Source organism: Haliaeetus albicilla, chromosome 9, assembly GCF_947461875.1.
Source record: "Haliaeetus albicilla chromosome 9, bHalAlb1.1, whole genome shotgun sequence".
In the NCBI taxonomy this organism is placed as follows: Eukaryota; Metazoa; Chordata; class Aves; order Accipitriformes; family Accipitridae; genus Haliaeetus; species Haliaeetus albicilla.
In genome coordinates this window covers 16,714,944-16,728,829 of record NC_091491.1, presented here as the reverse complement: position 1 = coordinate 16,728,829, position 13,886 = coordinate 16,714,944, and the positions used below count along the sequence as shown (strand labels likewise).

Genomic DNA, 13,886 nt, shown 5'->3' with positions numbered 1-13,886 from the left:
GGACGGGACGGGGGGAGGCCGGGACGGGGCGGGCGCTTAAGGAGGCGCGGCGGCAGCCCTGGTGGTGGTTTGTCCGCGCGTGCGGCGGTCACGCTACCTCGCCCCCCCCCCCCCCCCCCCGGGTACCCCCCTGCGTGTACACCCACAGTCGGGTGCAACCCCGCAGGCTGACCCCCTCACCCGTACGCTCTCTCACGCAGGAATCGCCCCTGCTCAGGTACACCCCCACAGACTATCTCCCCACAGGTACCCGCCTCCCCAGACAGGGAACCCCCCCACTCAGATACATGCCCATGGTCACCCTCCCATGCACTCCCCAATGAGCCCCCTGCGCCCCACTCCGCGGCACGACGCCGGCCCCGGAGTGCACAGGCCACGGACACCCCACAGCCGCTGACTGCACCACCCCGTTCTCCGGGCTGAGACGAGCCCCCAGTCCGGCCGGGCCCCCCCCGCGGCCGGAGAAAGCAGACAGGCCACGCTGGCTCCCCAGGCACCCCGCAGCCCACCCCACGCCTGCAGGGACGGCGGAGGCCAGGCCTGCCCCCTGCCGGCGCAGAGGGACTCCTTAAGCCCCTCCATGCCCCTCCCCTCTCTTATCTCCCTGGGCTAAAATTAACCCAGGACAAAGCTCAGCTGAGCTCCGGCCTCCCCCTCCTTCTCCGGAGAGCATGGAAGACGGGCGGCCCCTTTCCGCCACGCCGCTCCCCTTCCCCGGGCCGGTGCCCAGTGCCATCCCTGCCGTTCCCTGGCCTCGGCGGGGCACAGGGGCGTCCCTCCCGACTGTCCGACCCTGGCCCGGCTGATCGGAGGCTGATGTCGACCCCCGACATGGGATCAGGGCTGGAGTGTAGCAGTTTAGGGTAGCTGCTGATGGGATTTACCCACCGGGGAGGAGGGGGAGAGGAAAGCATCAGCTCGGACCCGCCGCCTGCTTATGGCTCCTACGTGCCCGAGCCTGTGCATCATGTGGAACCTGTCCCAGCGGCTGTGACGTGGCTATTTTGCACCTCCCGGCGGGTGCTAAGCAGCTCTCTGACCCTACCACAACCTGGCGACCTACAGTGGATACTCCTGGGCAAGGTCATTCTCACCAAACCTCCTCAGAAAATTACTGCTGAGGCCGTTTGCAGAAACCCTGCCTGCTGCCTTCTGCTTGGGCATGGCATGGGATGGCTGCAGGGTCACCACCGCTTGTGGCACGGGAAGGCCACTGCAGGTGTATCACACCAAAACTGCCTGAAAACACAGCTGCCAAGTGGAAAGGATGGCATGTGCTGTGCCCACACTGCTTTGCCTTCAGACAGTGCCACATCCATGGTGGAGAGCAACTTCTTCCACTCAAGGGGAATGGCAAGGAGAGCTGGGAGCTGCTGCCAGGACACTGGCCACCCTGGAGACTCATGAGCACAAAGGTGCTTCTCTGGCTTGCAGGGTGTGCAGAGACCGGAGTAGAACCACGGTGAAATCAGCAACAGCACAGCCAGGTTGCCATCTGCTGGAAATAAATTTGAGGGGTAGGAGATGGCTGGTAAATGACATGAGGAAAAACACAATCATCTGCAAACTGGAATTGGTACACAGATGGCACAATAACCAGGAGGGCAAGTGTAGGGACCTGGTTTGAGAATGGTGAGGAGTATCTCTGACAACTGGGTACAACCATAGCAGTACACTGCTGCAGTATAACACAAAGTACAAATCTAAGTATCTGCATTACAGACTGTGTAGTGTGGGGAGGGAGCGTGGTGCTGGTCACCCAAGGGGCCTCTTTGTGGGGCAGGCGTGTGTGGGGATGTGTAGAGGTGATGCTGAGGGACGACGTGGAGAGGGCAGGTGTGGGTGGGTGTTGCCTGCTGCCCCCCTCCGTGGGGCTGCAGTGTGGGCAGGGGTGCGTGGGGACGTGAGCGGGTGGTGCCAGGGGTCATCACGGTGGGGCAGGTGCGTGTGCTAGAGGCGTGCCGCGGCTCCGCGTGGGTGGGTGAGGCTGCAGTGTGGGGTGGGAGCATGGTGCTGGTGGCCTGAGCGGCCTCTTTGCAGGGCAGGGGTGCGTGGGGATGTTAGCAGGTGGTGCCGGGGGTCATCGCGTTGGGGCAGGTGCGTGTGCTAGAGGCGTGCTGCGTCTGCGCGTGGTTTGGTGTGGCTGCAGTGCGGGGGGGCAGGAGCGCGGTTGTAGTCAACCCGAGAGGGCTGTTGGCGGGGACAGGGCTGCCTACGGCCATGCCACCCTGAGAACGCCCGATCTCGTCTGATCTCGGAAGCTAAGCAGGGTCGGGCCCGGTTAGTACTTGGATGGGAGACCTCCTGGGAATACCGGGTGCTGTAGGCTTTTGGCCTTGGCGGAGGCGTTTGGCCTTGGCGGAGGCCGTGGGGCGGCCCCTGTTTTCTTGCTGCGGTGTTGCGGGTGGGGTGTTGCGGAGGGGCAGGTGCGTGCGGGTAGGGGCTGGGGTCGTGGCGGTGGGGCAGGTGTGCTCTGCGACTGTCTGGCGCTCTGCTCTGTGGCTGGGTGGGTCTGCAGTGTGGGGTGAGAGCGTGGTTGTGCTTAGGCGAGAGGGCTTGATGGGGGGTGTGGGGGCAGGTGTGCGTGGGGATGTTTCGAGGTGATGCTGGGGGTCGACGTGGTGAAGGCAGGTGCGGGTGGGTGTTGCCTGCTGCTCCCCTCCGTGGGGCTGCAGTGTGGGGTGGGAGCGCGGTTGTGGTCACCCGAGAGGGCTCTTTGCGGGGCAGGGGTGCGTGGGGACGTGAGCGGGTGGTGCCGGGGGTCATCGCGGTGGGGCAGGTGCGTGTGCTAGAGGCATGCCGCGGCTCCGCGTGGGTGGGTGTGGCTGCAGTGTGGGGGGGCAGGAGCGCAGTTGTAGTCACCCGAGAGACCTGTTTGCGCGGCCGGGGTGCGTGGGGATGTTAGCAGGTGGTGCCGGGGGTCATCGCGTTGGGGCAGGTGCGTGTGCTAGAGGCGTGCCGCGTCTGCGCGTGGTTCGGTGTGGCTGCAGTGCGGGGGGGCAGGAGCGCGGTTGTAGTCAACCGGAGAGGGCTGTTGGCGGGGACAGGGCTGCCTACGGCCATACCACCCTGAGAACGCCCGATCTCGTCTGATCTCGGAAGCTAAGCAGGGTCGGGCCCGGTTAGTACTTGGATGGGAGACCGCCTGGGAATACCGGGTGCTGTAGGCTTTTGGCCTTGGCGGAGGCCGTGGGGCGGCCCCTGTTTTCTTGCTGCGGTGTTGCGGGTGGGGTGTTGCGGAGGGGCAGGTGCGTGCGGGTAGGGGCTGGGGTCGTGGCGGTGGGGCAGGTGTGCTCTGCGACTGTCTGGCGCTCTGCTCTGTGGCTGGGTGGGTCTGCAGTGTGGGGTGAGAGCGTGGTTGTGCTTAGGCGAGAGGGCTTGATGTGGGGTGTGGGGGCAGGTGTGCGTGGGGATGTTTCGAGGTGATGCTGGGGGTCGACGTGGTGAAGGCAGGTGCGGGTGGGTGTTGCCTGCTGCTCCCCTCCGTGGGGCTGCAGTGTGGGGTGGGAGCGCGGTTGTGGTCACCCGAGAGGGCTCTTTGCGGGGCAGGGGTGCGTGGGGACGTGAGCGGGTGGTGCCGGGGGTCATCGCGGTGGGGCAGGTGCGTGTGCTAGAGGCGTGCCGCGGCTCCGCGTGGGTGGGTGAGGCTGCAGTGTGGGGTGGGAGCATGGTGCTGGTGGCCTGAGCGGCCTCTTTGCAGGGCAGGGGTGCGTGGGGACGTGAGCGGGTGGTGCCGGGGGTCATCGCGGTGGGGCAGGTGCGTGTGCTAGAGGCGTGCCGCGTCTGCGCGTGGTTCGGTGTGGCTGCAGTGCGGGGGGGCAGGAGCGCGGTTGTAGTCAACCGGAGAGGGCTGTTGGCGGGGGCAGGGCTGCCTGCGGCCATACCACCCTGAGAACGCCCGATCTCGTCTGATCTCGGAAGCTAAGCAGGGTCGGGCCCGGTTAGTACTTGGATGGGAGACCGCCTGGGAATACCGGGTGCTGTAGGCTTTTGGCCTTGGCGGAGGCCGTGGGGCGGCCCCTGTTTTCTTGCTGCGGTGTTGCGGGTGGGGTGTTGCGGAGGGGCAGGTGCGTGCGGGTAGGGGCTGGGGTCGTGGCGGTGGGGCAGGTGTGCTCTGCGACTGTCTGGCGCTCTGCTCTGTGGCTGGGTGGGTCTGCAGTGTGGGGTGAGAGCGTGGTTGTGCTTAGGCGAGAGGGCTTGATGTGGGGTGTGGGGGCAGGTGTGCGTGGGGATGTTTCGAGGTGATGCTGGGGGTCGACGTGGTGAAGGCAGGTGCGGGTGGGTGTTGCCTGCTGCTCCCCTCCATGGGGCTGCAGTGTGGGGTGGGAGCGCGGTTGTGGTCACCCGAGAGGGCTCTTTGCGGGGCAGGGGTGCGTGGGGACGTGAGCGGGTGGTGCCGGGGGTCATCGCGGTGGGGCAGGTGCGTGTGCTAGAGGCGTGCCGCGGCTCCGCGTGGGTGGGTGAGGCTGCAGTGTGGGGTGGGAGCATGGTGCTGGTGGCCTGAGCGGCCTCTTTGCAGGGCAGGGGTGCGTGGGGACGTGAGCGGGTGGTGCCGGGGGTCATCGCGTTGGGGCAGGTGCGTGTGCTAGAGGCGTGCCGCGTCTGCGCGTGGTTCGGTGTGGCTGCAGTGCGGGGGGGCAGGAGCGCGGTTGTAGTCAACCGGAGAGGGCTGTTGGCGGGGACAGGGCTGCCTACGGCCATACCACCCTGAGAACGCCCGATCTCGTCTGATCTCGGAAGCTAAGCAGGGTCGGGCCCGGTTAGTACTTGGATGGGAGACCGCCTGGGAATACCGGGTGCTGTAGGCTTTTGGCCTTGGCGGAGGCCGTGGGGCGGCCCCTGTTTTCTTGCTGCGGTGTTGCGGGTGGGGTGTTGCGGAGGGGCAGGTGCGTGCGGGTAAGGGCTGGGGTCGTGGCGGTGGGGCAGGTGTGCTCTGCGACTGTCTGGCGCTCTGCTCTGTGGCTGGGTGGGTCTGCAGTGTGGGGTGAGAGCGTGGTTGTGCTTAGGCGAGAGGGCTTGATGTGGGGTGTGGGGGCAGGTGTGCGTGGGGATGTTTCGAGGTGATGCTGGGGGTCGACGTGGTGAAGGCAGGTGCGGGTGGGTGTTGCCTGCTGCTCCCCTCCGTGGGGCTGCAGTGTGGGGTGGGAGCGCGGTTGTGGTCACCCGAGAGGGCTCTTTGCGGGGCAGGGGTGCGTGGGGACATGAGCGGGTGGTGCCGGGGGTCATCGCGGTGGGGCAGGTGCGTGTGCTAGAGGCGTGCCGCGGCTCCGCGTGGGTGGGTGAGGCTGCAGTGTGGGGTGGGAGCGCGGTTGTGGTCACCCGAGAGGGCTCTTTGCGGGGCAGGGGTGCGTGGGGACGTGAGCGGGTGGTGCCGGGGGTCATCGCGGTGGGGCAGGTGCGTGTGCTGGAGGCGTGCCGCGTCTGCGCGTGGTTCGGTGTGGCTGCAGTGCGGGGGGGCAGGAGCGCGGTTGTAGTCAACCGGAGAGGGCTGTTGGCGGGGGCAGGGCTGCCTACGGCCATACCACCCTGAGAACGCCCGATCTCGTCTGATCTCGGAAGCTAAGCAGGGTCGGGCCCGGTTAGTACTTGGATGGGAGACCGCCTGGGAATACCGGGTGCTGTAGGCTTTTGGCCTTGGCGGAGGCGTTTGGCCTTGGCGGAGGCCGTGGGGCGGCCCCTGTTTTCTTGCTGCGGTGTTGCGGGTGGGGTGTTGCGGAGGGGCAGGTGCGTGCGGGTAGGGGCTGGGGTCGTGGCGGTGGGGCAGGTGTGCTCTGCGACTGTCTGGCGCTCTGCTCTGTGGCTGGGTGGGTCTGCAGTGTGGGGTGAGAGCGTGGTTGTGCTTAGGCGAGAGGGCTTGATGTGGGGTGTGGGGGCAGGTGTGCGTGGGGATGTTTCGAGGTGATGCTGGGGGTCGACGTGGTGAAGGCAGGTGCGGGTGGGTGTTGCCTGCTGCTCCCCTCCGTGGGGCTGCAGTGTGGGGTGGGAGCGCGGTTGTGGTCACCCGAGAGGGCTCTTTGCGGGGCAGGGGTGCGTGGGGACGTGAGCGGGTGGTGCCGGGGGTCATCGCGGTGGGGCAGGTGCGTGTGCTAGAGGCATGCCGTGGCTCCGCGTGGGTCGGTGTGGCTGCAGTGTGGGGGGGCAGGAGCGCAGTTGTAGTCACCCGAGAGACCTGTTTGCGCGGCCGGGGTGCGTGGGGATGTTAGCAGGTGGTGCCGGGGGTCATCGCGTTGGGGCAGGTGCGTGTGCTAGAGGCGTGCCGCGTCTGCGCGTGGTTCGGTGTGGCTGCAGTGCGGGGGGGCAGGAGCGCGGTTGTAGTCAACCGGAGAGGGCTGTTGGCGGGGACAGGGCTGCCTACGGCCATACCACCCTGAGAACGCCCGATCTCGTCTGATCTCGGAAGCTAAGCAGGGTCGGGCCCGGTTAGTACTTGGATGGGAGACCGCCTGGGAATACCGGGTGCTGTAGGCTTTTGGCCTTGGCGGAGGCCGTGGGGCGGCCCCTGTTTTCTTGCTGCGGTGTTGCGGGTGGGGTGTTGCGGAGGGGCAGGTGCGTGCGGGTAGGGGCTGGGGTCGTGGCGGTGGGGCAGGTGTGCTCTGCGACTGTCTGGCGCTCTGCTCTGTGGCTGGGTGGGTCTGCAGTGTGGGGTGAGAGCGTGGTTGTGCTTAGGCGAGAGGGCTTGATGTGGGGTGTGGGGGCAGGTGTGCGTGGGGATGTTTCGAGGTGATGCTGGGGGTCGACGTGGTGAAGGCAGGTGCGGGTGGGTGTTGCCTGCTGCTCCCCTCCGTGGGGCTGCAGTGTGGGGTGGGAGCGCGGTTGTGGTCACCCGAGAGGGCTCTTTGCGGGGCAGGGGTGCGTGGGGACGTGAGCGGGTGGTGCCGGGGGTCATCGCGGTGGGGCAGGTGCGTGTGCTAGAGGCGTGCCGCGGCTCCGCGTGGGTGGGTGAGGCTGCAGTGTGGGGTGGGAGCGCGGTTGTGGTCACCCGAGAGGGCTCTTTGCGGGGCAGGGGTGCGTGGGGACGTGAGCGGGTGGTGCCGGGGGTCATCGCGGTGGGGCAGGTGCGTGTGCTGGAGGCGTGCCGCGTCTGCGCGTGGTTCGGTGTGGCTGCAGTGCGGGGGGGCAGGAGCGCGGTTGTAGTCAACCGGAGAGGGCTGTTGGCGGGGGCAGGGCTGCCTACGGCCATACCACCCTGAGAACGCCCGATCTCGTCTGATCTCGGAAGCTAAGCAGGGTCAGGCCCGGTTAGTACTTGGATGGGAGACCGCCTGGGAATACCGGGTGCTGTAGGCTTTTGGCCTTGGCGGAGGCTTTTGGCCTTGGCGGAGGCCGTGGGGCGGCCCCTGTTTTCTTGCTGCGGTGTTGCGGGTGGGGTGTTGCGGAGGGGCAGGTGCGTGCGGGTAGGGGCTGGGGTCGTGGCGGTGGGGCAGGTGTGCTCTGCGACTGTCTGGCGCTCTGCTCTGTGGCTGGGTGGGTCTGCAGTGTGGGGTGAGAGCGTGGTTGTGCTTAGGCGAGAGGGCTTGATGTGGGGTGTGGGGGCAGGTGTGCGTGGGGATGTTTCGAGGTGATGCTGGGGGTCGACGTGGTGAAGGCAGGTGCGGGTGGGTGTTGCCTGCTGCTCCCCTCCGTGGGGCTGCAGTGTGGGGTGGGAGCGCGGTTGTGGTCACCCGAGAGGGCTCTTTGCGGGGCAGGGGTGCGTGGGGACGTGAGCGGGTGGTGCCGGGGGTCATCGCGGTGGGGCAGGTGCGTGTGCTAGAGGCGTGCCGCGGCTCCGCGTGGGTCGGTGTGGCTGCAGTGTGGGGGGGCAGGAGCGCAGTTGTAGTCACCCGAGAGACCTGTTTGCGCGGCCGGGGTGCGTGGGGATGTTAGCGGGTGGTGCCGGGGGTCATCGCGTTGGGGCAGGTGCGTGTGCTAGAGGCGTGCCGCGTCTGCGCGTGGTTCGGTGTGGCTGCAGTGCGGGGGGGCAGGAGCGCGGTTGTAGTCAACCGGAGAGGGCTGTTGGCGGGGACAGGGCTGCCTACGGCCATACCACCCTGAGAACGCCCGATCTCGTCTGATCTCGGAAGCTAAGCAGGGTCGGGCCCGGTTAGTACTTGGATGGGAGACCGCCTGGGAATACTGGGTGCTGTAGGCTTTTGGCCTTGGCGGAGGCTTTTGGCCTTGGCGGAGGCCGTGGGGCGGCCCCTGTTTTCTTGCTGCGGTGTTGCGGGTGGGGTGTTGCGGAGGGGCAGGTGCGTGCGGGTAGGGGCTGGGGTCGTGGCGGTGGGGCAGGTGTGCTCTGCGACTGTCTGGCGCTCTGCTCTGTGGCTGGGTGGGTCTGCAGTGTGGGGTGAGAGCGTGGTTGTGCTTAGGCGAGAGGGCTTGATGTGGGGTGTGGGGGCAGGTGTGCGTGGGGATGTTTCGAGGTGATGCTGGGGGTCGACGTGGTGAAGGCAGGTGCGGGTGGGTGTTGCCTGCTGCTCCCCTCCGTGGGGCTGCAGTGTGGGGTGGGAGCGCGGTTGTGGTCACCCGAGAGGGCTCTTTGCGGGGCAGGGGTGCGTGGGGACGTGAGCGGGTGGTGCCGGGGGTCATCGCGGTGGGGCAGGTGCGTGTGCTAGAGGCGTGCCGCGGCTCCGCGTGGGTGGGTGAGGCTGCAGTGTGGGGTGGGAGCATGGTGCTGGTGGCCTGAGCGGCCTCTTTGCAGGGCAGGGGTGCGTGGGGACGTGGCCGGGTGGTGCCGGGGGTCATCGCGTTGGGGCAGGTGCGTGTGCTAGAGGCGTGCCGCGTCTGCGCGTGGTTCGGTGTGGCTGCAGTGCGGGGGGGCAGGAGCGCGGTTGTAGTCAACCCGAGAGGGCTGTTGGCGGGGGCAGGGCTGCCTACGGCCATACCACCCTGAGAACGCCCGATCTCGTCTGATCTCGGAAACTAAGCAGGGTCGGGCCTGGTTAGTACTTGGATGGGAGACCGCCTGGGAATACCGGGTGCTGTAGGCTTTTGGCCTTGGCGGAGGCTTTTGGCCTTGGCGGAGGCCGTGGGGCGGCCCCTGTTTTCTTGCTGCGGTGTTGCGGGTGGGGTGTTGCGGAGGGGCAGGTGCGTGCGGGTAGGGGCTGGGGTCGTGGCGGTGGGGCAGGTGTGCTCTGCGACTGTCTGGCGCTCTGCTCTGTGGCTGGGTGGGTCTGCAGTGTGGGGTGAGAGCGTGGTTGTGCTTAGGCGAGAGGGCTTGATGGGGGGTGTGGGGGCAGGTGTGCGTGGGGATGTTTCGAGGTGATGCTGGGGGTCGACGTGGTGAAGGCAGGTGCGGGTGGGTGTTGCCTGCTGCTCCCCTCCGTGGGGCTGCAGTGTGGGGTGGGAGCGCGGTTGTGGTCACCCGAGAGGGCTCTTTGCGGGGCAGGGGTGCGTGGGGACGTGAGCGGGTGGTGCCGGGGGTCATCGCGGTGGGGCAGGTGCGTGTGCTAGAGGCGTGCCGCGGCTCCGCGTGGGTGGGTGAGGCTGCAGTGTGGGGTGGGAGCATGGTGCTGGTGGCCTGAGCGGCCTCTTTGCAGGGCAGGGGTGCGTGGGGACGTGGCCGGGTGGTGCCGGGGGTCATCGCGTTGGGGCAGCTGCGTGTGCTAGAGGCGTGCCGCGTCTGCGCGTGGTTCGGTGTGGCTGCAGTGCGGGGGGGCAGGAGCGCGGTTGTAGTCAACCCGAGAGGGCTGTTGGCGGGGGCAGGGCTGCCTACGGCCATACCACCCTGAGAACGCCCGATCTCGTCTGATCTCGGAAGCGAAGCAGGGTCGGGCCCGGTTAGTACTTGGATGGGAGACCGCCTGGGAATACCGGGTGCTGTAGGCTTTTGGCCTTGGCGGAGGCTTTTGGCCTTGGCGGAGGCCGTGGGGCGGCCCCTGTTTTCTTGCTGCGGTGTTGCGGGTGGGGTGTTGCGGAGGGGCAGGTGCGTGCGGGTAGGGGCTGGGGTCGTGGCGGTGGGGCAGGTGTGCTCTGCGACTGTCTGGCGCTCTGCTCTGTGGCTGGGTGGGTCTGCAGTGTGGGGTGAGAGCGTGGTTGTGCTTAGGCGAGAGGGCTTGATGTGGGGTGTGGGGGCAGGTGTGCGTGGGGATGTTTCGAGGTGATGCTGGGGGTCGACGTGGTGAAGGCAGGTGCGGGTGGGTGTTGCCTGCTGCTCCCCTCCGTGGGGCTGCAGTGTGGGGTGGGAGCGCGGTTGTGGTCACCCGAGAGGGCTCTTTGCGGGGCAGGGGTGCGTGGGGACGTGAGCGGGTGGTGCCGGGGGTCATCGCGGTGGGGCAGGTGCGTGTGCTAGAGGCGTGCCGCGGCTCCGCGTGGGTGGGTGAGGCTGCAGTGTGGGGTGGGAGCGCGGTTGTGGTCACCCGAGAGGGCTCTTTGCGGGGCAGGGGTGCGTGGGGACGTGAGCGGGTGGTGCCGGGGGTCATCGCGTTGGGGCAGGTGCGTGTGCTAGAGGCGTGCCGCGGCTCCGCGTGGTTCGGTGTGGCTGCAGTGTGGGGGGGCAGGAGCGCAGTTGTAGTCACCCGAGAGACCTGTTTGCGCGGCCGGGGTGCGTGGGGATGTTAGCAGGTGGTGCCGGGGGTCATCGCGTTGGGGCAGGTGCGTGTGCTAGAGGCGTGCCGCGTCTGCGCGTGGTTCGGTGTGGCTGCAGTGCGGGGGGGCAGGAGCGCGGTTGTAGTCAACCCGAGAGGGCTGTTGGCGGGGGCAGGGCTGCCTACGGCCATACCACCCTGAGAACGCCCGATCTCGTCTGATCTCGGAAGCGAAGCAGGGTCGGGCCCGGTTAGTACTTGGATGGGAGACCGCCTGGGAATACCGGGTGCTGTAGGCTTTTGGCCTTGGCGGAGGCGTTTGGCCTTGGCGGAGGCCGTGGGGCGGCCCCTGTTTTCTTGCTGCGGTGTTGCGGGTGGGGTGTTGCGGAGGGGCAGGTGCGTGCGGGTAGGGGCTGGGGTCGTGGCGGTGGGGCAGGTGTGCTCTGCGACTGTCTGGCGCTCTGCTCTGTGGCTGGGTGGGTCTGCAGTGTGGGGTGAGAGCGTGGTTGTGCTTAGGCGAGAGGGCTTGATGTGGGGTGTGGGGGCAGGTGTGCGTGGGGATGTTTCGAGGTGATGCTGGGGGTCGACGTGGTGAAGGCAGGTGCGGGTGGGTGTTGCCTGCTGCTCCCCTCCGTGGGGCTGCAGTGTGGGGTGGGAGCGCGGTTGTGGTCACCCGAGAGGGCTCTTTGCGGGGCAGGGGTGCGTGGGGACGTGAGCGGGTGGTGCCGGGGGTCATCGCGGTGGGGCAGGTGCGTGTGCTAGAGGCGTGCCGCGGCTCCGCGTGGGTGGGTGAGGCTGCAGTGTGGGGTGGGAGCATGGTGCTGGTGGCCTGAGCGGCCTCTTTGCAGGGCAGGGGTGCGTGGGGACGTGGCCGGGTGGTGCCGGGGGTCATCGCGTTGGGGCAGCTGCGTGTGCTAGAGGCGTGCCGCGTCTGCGCGTGGTTCGGTGTGGCTGCAGTGCGGGGGGGCAGGAGCGCGGTTGTAGTCAACCCGAGAGGGCTGTTGGCGGGGACAGGGCTGCCTACGGCCATACCACCCTGAGAACGCCCGATCTCGTCTGATCTCGGAAGCTAAGCAGGGTCGGGCCCGGTTAGTACTTGGATGGGAGACCGCCTGGGAATACCGGGTGCTGTAGGCTTTTGGCCTTGGCGGAGGCTTTTGGCCTTGGCGGAGGCCGTGGGGCGGCCCCTGTTTTCTTGCTGCGGTGTTGCGGGTGGGGTGTTGCGGAGGGGCAGGTGCGTGCGGGTAGGGGCTGGGGTCGTGGCGGTGGGGCAGGTGTGCTCTGCGACTGTCTGGCGCTCTGCTCTGTGGCTGGGTGGGTCTGCAGTGTGGGGTGAGAGCGTGGTTGTGCTTAGGCGAGAGGGCTTGATGTGGGGTGTGGGGGCAGGTGTGCGTGGGGATGTTTCGAGGTGATGCTGGGGGTCGACGTGGTGAAGGCAGGTGCGGGTGGGTGTTGCCTGCTGCTCCCCTCCGTGGGGCTGCAGTGTGGGGTGGGAGCGCGGTTGTGGTCACCCGAGAGGGCTCTTTGCGGGGCAGGGGTGCGTGGGGACGTGAGCGGGTGGTGCCGGGGGTCATCGCGGTGGGGCAGGTGCGTGTGCTAGAGGCGTGCCGCGGCTCCGCGTGGGTGGGTGAGGCTGCAGTGTGGGGTGGGAGCGCGGTTGTGGTCACCCGAGAGGGCTCTTTGCGGGGCAGGGGTGCGTGGGGACGTGAGCGGGTGGTGCCGGGGGTCATCGCGGTGGGGCAGCTGCGTGTGCTAGAGGCGTGCCGCGTCTGCGCGTGGTTCGGTGTGGCTGCAGTGCGGGGGGGCAGGAGCGCGGTTGTAGTCAACCCGAGAGGGCTGTTGGCGGGGGCAGGGCTGCCTACGGCCATACCACCCTGAGAACGCCCGATCTCGTCTGATCTCGGAAGCGAAGCAGGGTCGGGCCCGGTTAGTACTTGGATGGGAGACCGCCTGGGAATACCGGGTGCTGTAGGCTTTTGGCCTTGGCGGAGGCTTTTGGCCTTGGCGGAGGCCGTGGGGCGGCCCCTGTTTTCTTGCTGCGGTGTTGCGGGTGGGGTGTTGCGGAGGGGCAGGTGCGTGCGGGTAGGGGCTGGGGTCGTGGCGGTGGGGCAGGTGTGCTCTGCGACTGTCTGGCGCTCTGCTCTGTGGCTGGGTGGGTCTGCAGTGTGGGGTGAGAGCGTGGTTGTGCTTAGGCGAGAGGGCTTGATGGGGGGTGTGGGGGCAGGTGTGCGTGGGGATGTTTCGAGGTGATGCTGGGGGTCGACGTGGTGAAGGCAGGTGCGGGTGGGTGTTGCCTGCTGCTCCCCTCCGTGGGGCTGCAGTGTGGGGTGGGAGCGCGGTTGTGGTCACCCGAGAGGGCTCTTTGCGGGGCAGGGGTGCGTGGGGACGTGAGCGGGTGGTGCCGGGGGTCATCGCGGTGGGGCAGGTGCGTGTGCTAGAGGCGTGCCGCGGCTCCGCGTGGGTGGGTGAGGCTGCAGTGTGGGGTGGGAGCATGGTGCTGGTGGCCTGAGCGGCCTCTTTGCAGGGCAGGGGTGCGTGGGGACGTGGCCGGGTGGTGCCGGGGGTCATCGCGTTGGGGCAGCTGCGTGTGCTAGAGGCGTGCCGCGTCTGCGCGTGGTTCGGTGTGGCTGCAGTGCGGGGGGGCAGGAGCGCGGTTGTAGTCAACCCGAGAGGGCTGTTGGCGGGGACAGGGCTGCCTACGGCCATACCACCCTGAGAACGCCCGATCTCGTCTGATCTCGGAAGCGAAGCAGGGTCGGGCCCGGTTAGTACTTGGATGGGAGACCGCCTGGGAATACCGGGTGCTGTAGGCTTTTGGCCTTGGCGGAGGCGTTTGGCCTTGGCGGAGGCCGTGGGGCGGCCCCTGTTTTCTTGCTGCGGTGTTGCGGGTGGGGTGTTGCGGAGGGGCAGGTGCGTGCGGGTAGGGGCTGGGGTCGTGGCGGTGGGGCAGGTGTGCTCTGCGACTGTCTGGCGCTCTGCTCTGTGGCTGGGTGGGTCTGCAGTGTGGGGTGAGAGCGTGGTTGTGCTTAGGCGAGAGGGCTTGATGTGGGGTGTGGGGGCAGGTGTGCGTGGGGATGTTTCGAGGTGATGCTGGGGGTCGACGTGGTGAAGGCAGGTGCGGGTGGGTGTTGCCTGCTGCTCCCCTCCGTGGGGCTGCAGTGTGGGGTGGGAGCGCGGTTGTGGTCACCCGAGAGGGCTCTTTGCGGGGCAGGGGTGCGTGGGGACGTGAGCGGGTGGTGCCGGGGGTCATCGCGGTGGGGCAGGTGCGTGTGCTAGAGGCGTGCCGCGGCTCCGCGTGGGTGGGTGAGGCTGCAGTGTGGGGTGGGAGCGCGGTTGTGGTCACCCGAGAGGGCTCTTTGCGGGGCAGGGGTGCGTGGGGACGTG

At 67.9% G+C, this 13,886-nt stretch overlaps 14 non-coding genes across 14 annotated transcripts; all 14 read left to right on the top strand.

The window, feature by feature from the left end:
* Window positions 1–2,210: 2,210 nt before the first annotated feature.
* LOC138687058 (5S ribosomal RNA) lies at window positions 2,211–2,329 on the top strand. Its single transcript, XR_011326398.1, has one exon. It is a non-coding gene; the product is annotated as a 5S ribosomal RNA (ribosomal RNA).
* Window positions 2,330–3,051: 722 nt separating this feature from the next.
* On the top strand, window positions 3,052–3,170 carry LOC138687057 (5S ribosomal RNA). The gene has a single exon (XR_011326397.1). It is a non-coding gene; the product is annotated as a 5S ribosomal RNA (ribosomal RNA).
* Window positions 3,171–3,870: 700 nt separating this feature from the next.
* On the top strand, window positions 3,871–3,989 carry LOC138687059 (5S ribosomal RNA). Its single transcript, XR_011326399.1, has one exon. It is a non-coding gene; the product is annotated as a 5S ribosomal RNA (ribosomal RNA).
* A 700-nt stretch (window positions 3,990–4,689) lies between these two features.
* LOC138687056 (5S ribosomal RNA) lies at window positions 4,690–4,808 on the top strand. The gene has a single exon (XR_011326396.1). It is a non-coding gene; the product is annotated as a 5S ribosomal RNA (ribosomal RNA).
* Window positions 4,809–5,508: 700 nt separating this feature from the next.
* On the top strand, window positions 5,509–5,627 carry LOC138687054 (5S ribosomal RNA). The gene has a single exon (XR_011326394.1). It is a non-coding gene; the product is annotated as a 5S ribosomal RNA (ribosomal RNA).
* A 722-nt stretch (window positions 5,628–6,349) lies between these two features.
* Window positions 6,350–6,468, top strand: LOC138687053 (5S ribosomal RNA). The gene has a single exon (XR_011326393.1). It is a non-coding gene; the product is annotated as a 5S ribosomal RNA (ribosomal RNA).
* Window positions 6,469–7,168: 700 nt separating this feature from the next.
* LOC138686999 (5S ribosomal RNA) lies at window positions 7,169–7,287 on the top strand. The gene has a single exon (XR_011326339.1). It is a non-coding gene; the product is annotated as a 5S ribosomal RNA (ribosomal RNA).
* A 722-nt stretch (window positions 7,288–8,009) lies between these two features.
* Window positions 8,010–8,128, top strand: LOC138686997 (5S ribosomal RNA). The gene has a single exon (XR_011326337.1). It is a non-coding gene; the product is annotated as a 5S ribosomal RNA (ribosomal RNA).
* Window positions 8,129–8,847: 719 nt separating this feature from the next.
* Window positions 8,848–8,966, top strand: LOC138686998 (5S ribosomal RNA). The gene has a single exon (XR_011326338.1). It is a non-coding gene; the product is annotated as a 5S ribosomal RNA (ribosomal RNA).
* Window positions 8,967–9,685: 719 nt separating this feature from the next.
* On the top strand, window positions 9,686–9,804 carry LOC138686996 (5S ribosomal RNA). The gene has a single exon (XR_011326336.1). It is a non-coding gene; the product is annotated as a 5S ribosomal RNA (ribosomal RNA).
* An 878-nt stretch (window positions 9,805–10,682) lies between these two features.
* LOC138686994 (5S ribosomal RNA) lies at window positions 10,683–10,801 on the top strand. The gene has a single exon (XR_011326334.1). It is a non-coding gene; the product is annotated as a 5S ribosomal RNA (ribosomal RNA).
* A 719-nt stretch (window positions 10,802–11,520) lies between these two features.
* LOC138687052 (5S ribosomal RNA) lies at window positions 11,521–11,639 on the top strand. The gene has a single exon (XR_011326392.1). It is a non-coding gene; the product is annotated as a 5S ribosomal RNA (ribosomal RNA).
* Window positions 11,640–12,358: 719 nt separating this feature from the next.
* Window positions 12,359–12,477, top strand: LOC138686993 (5S ribosomal RNA). The gene has a single exon (XR_011326333.1). It is a non-coding gene; the product is annotated as a 5S ribosomal RNA (ribosomal RNA).
* Window positions 12,478–13,196: 719 nt separating this feature from the next.
* Window positions 13,197–13,315, top strand: LOC138686992 (5S ribosomal RNA). The gene has a single exon (XR_011326332.1). It is a non-coding gene; the product is annotated as a 5S ribosomal RNA (ribosomal RNA).
* Window positions 13,316–13,886: the final 571 nt, after the last annotated feature.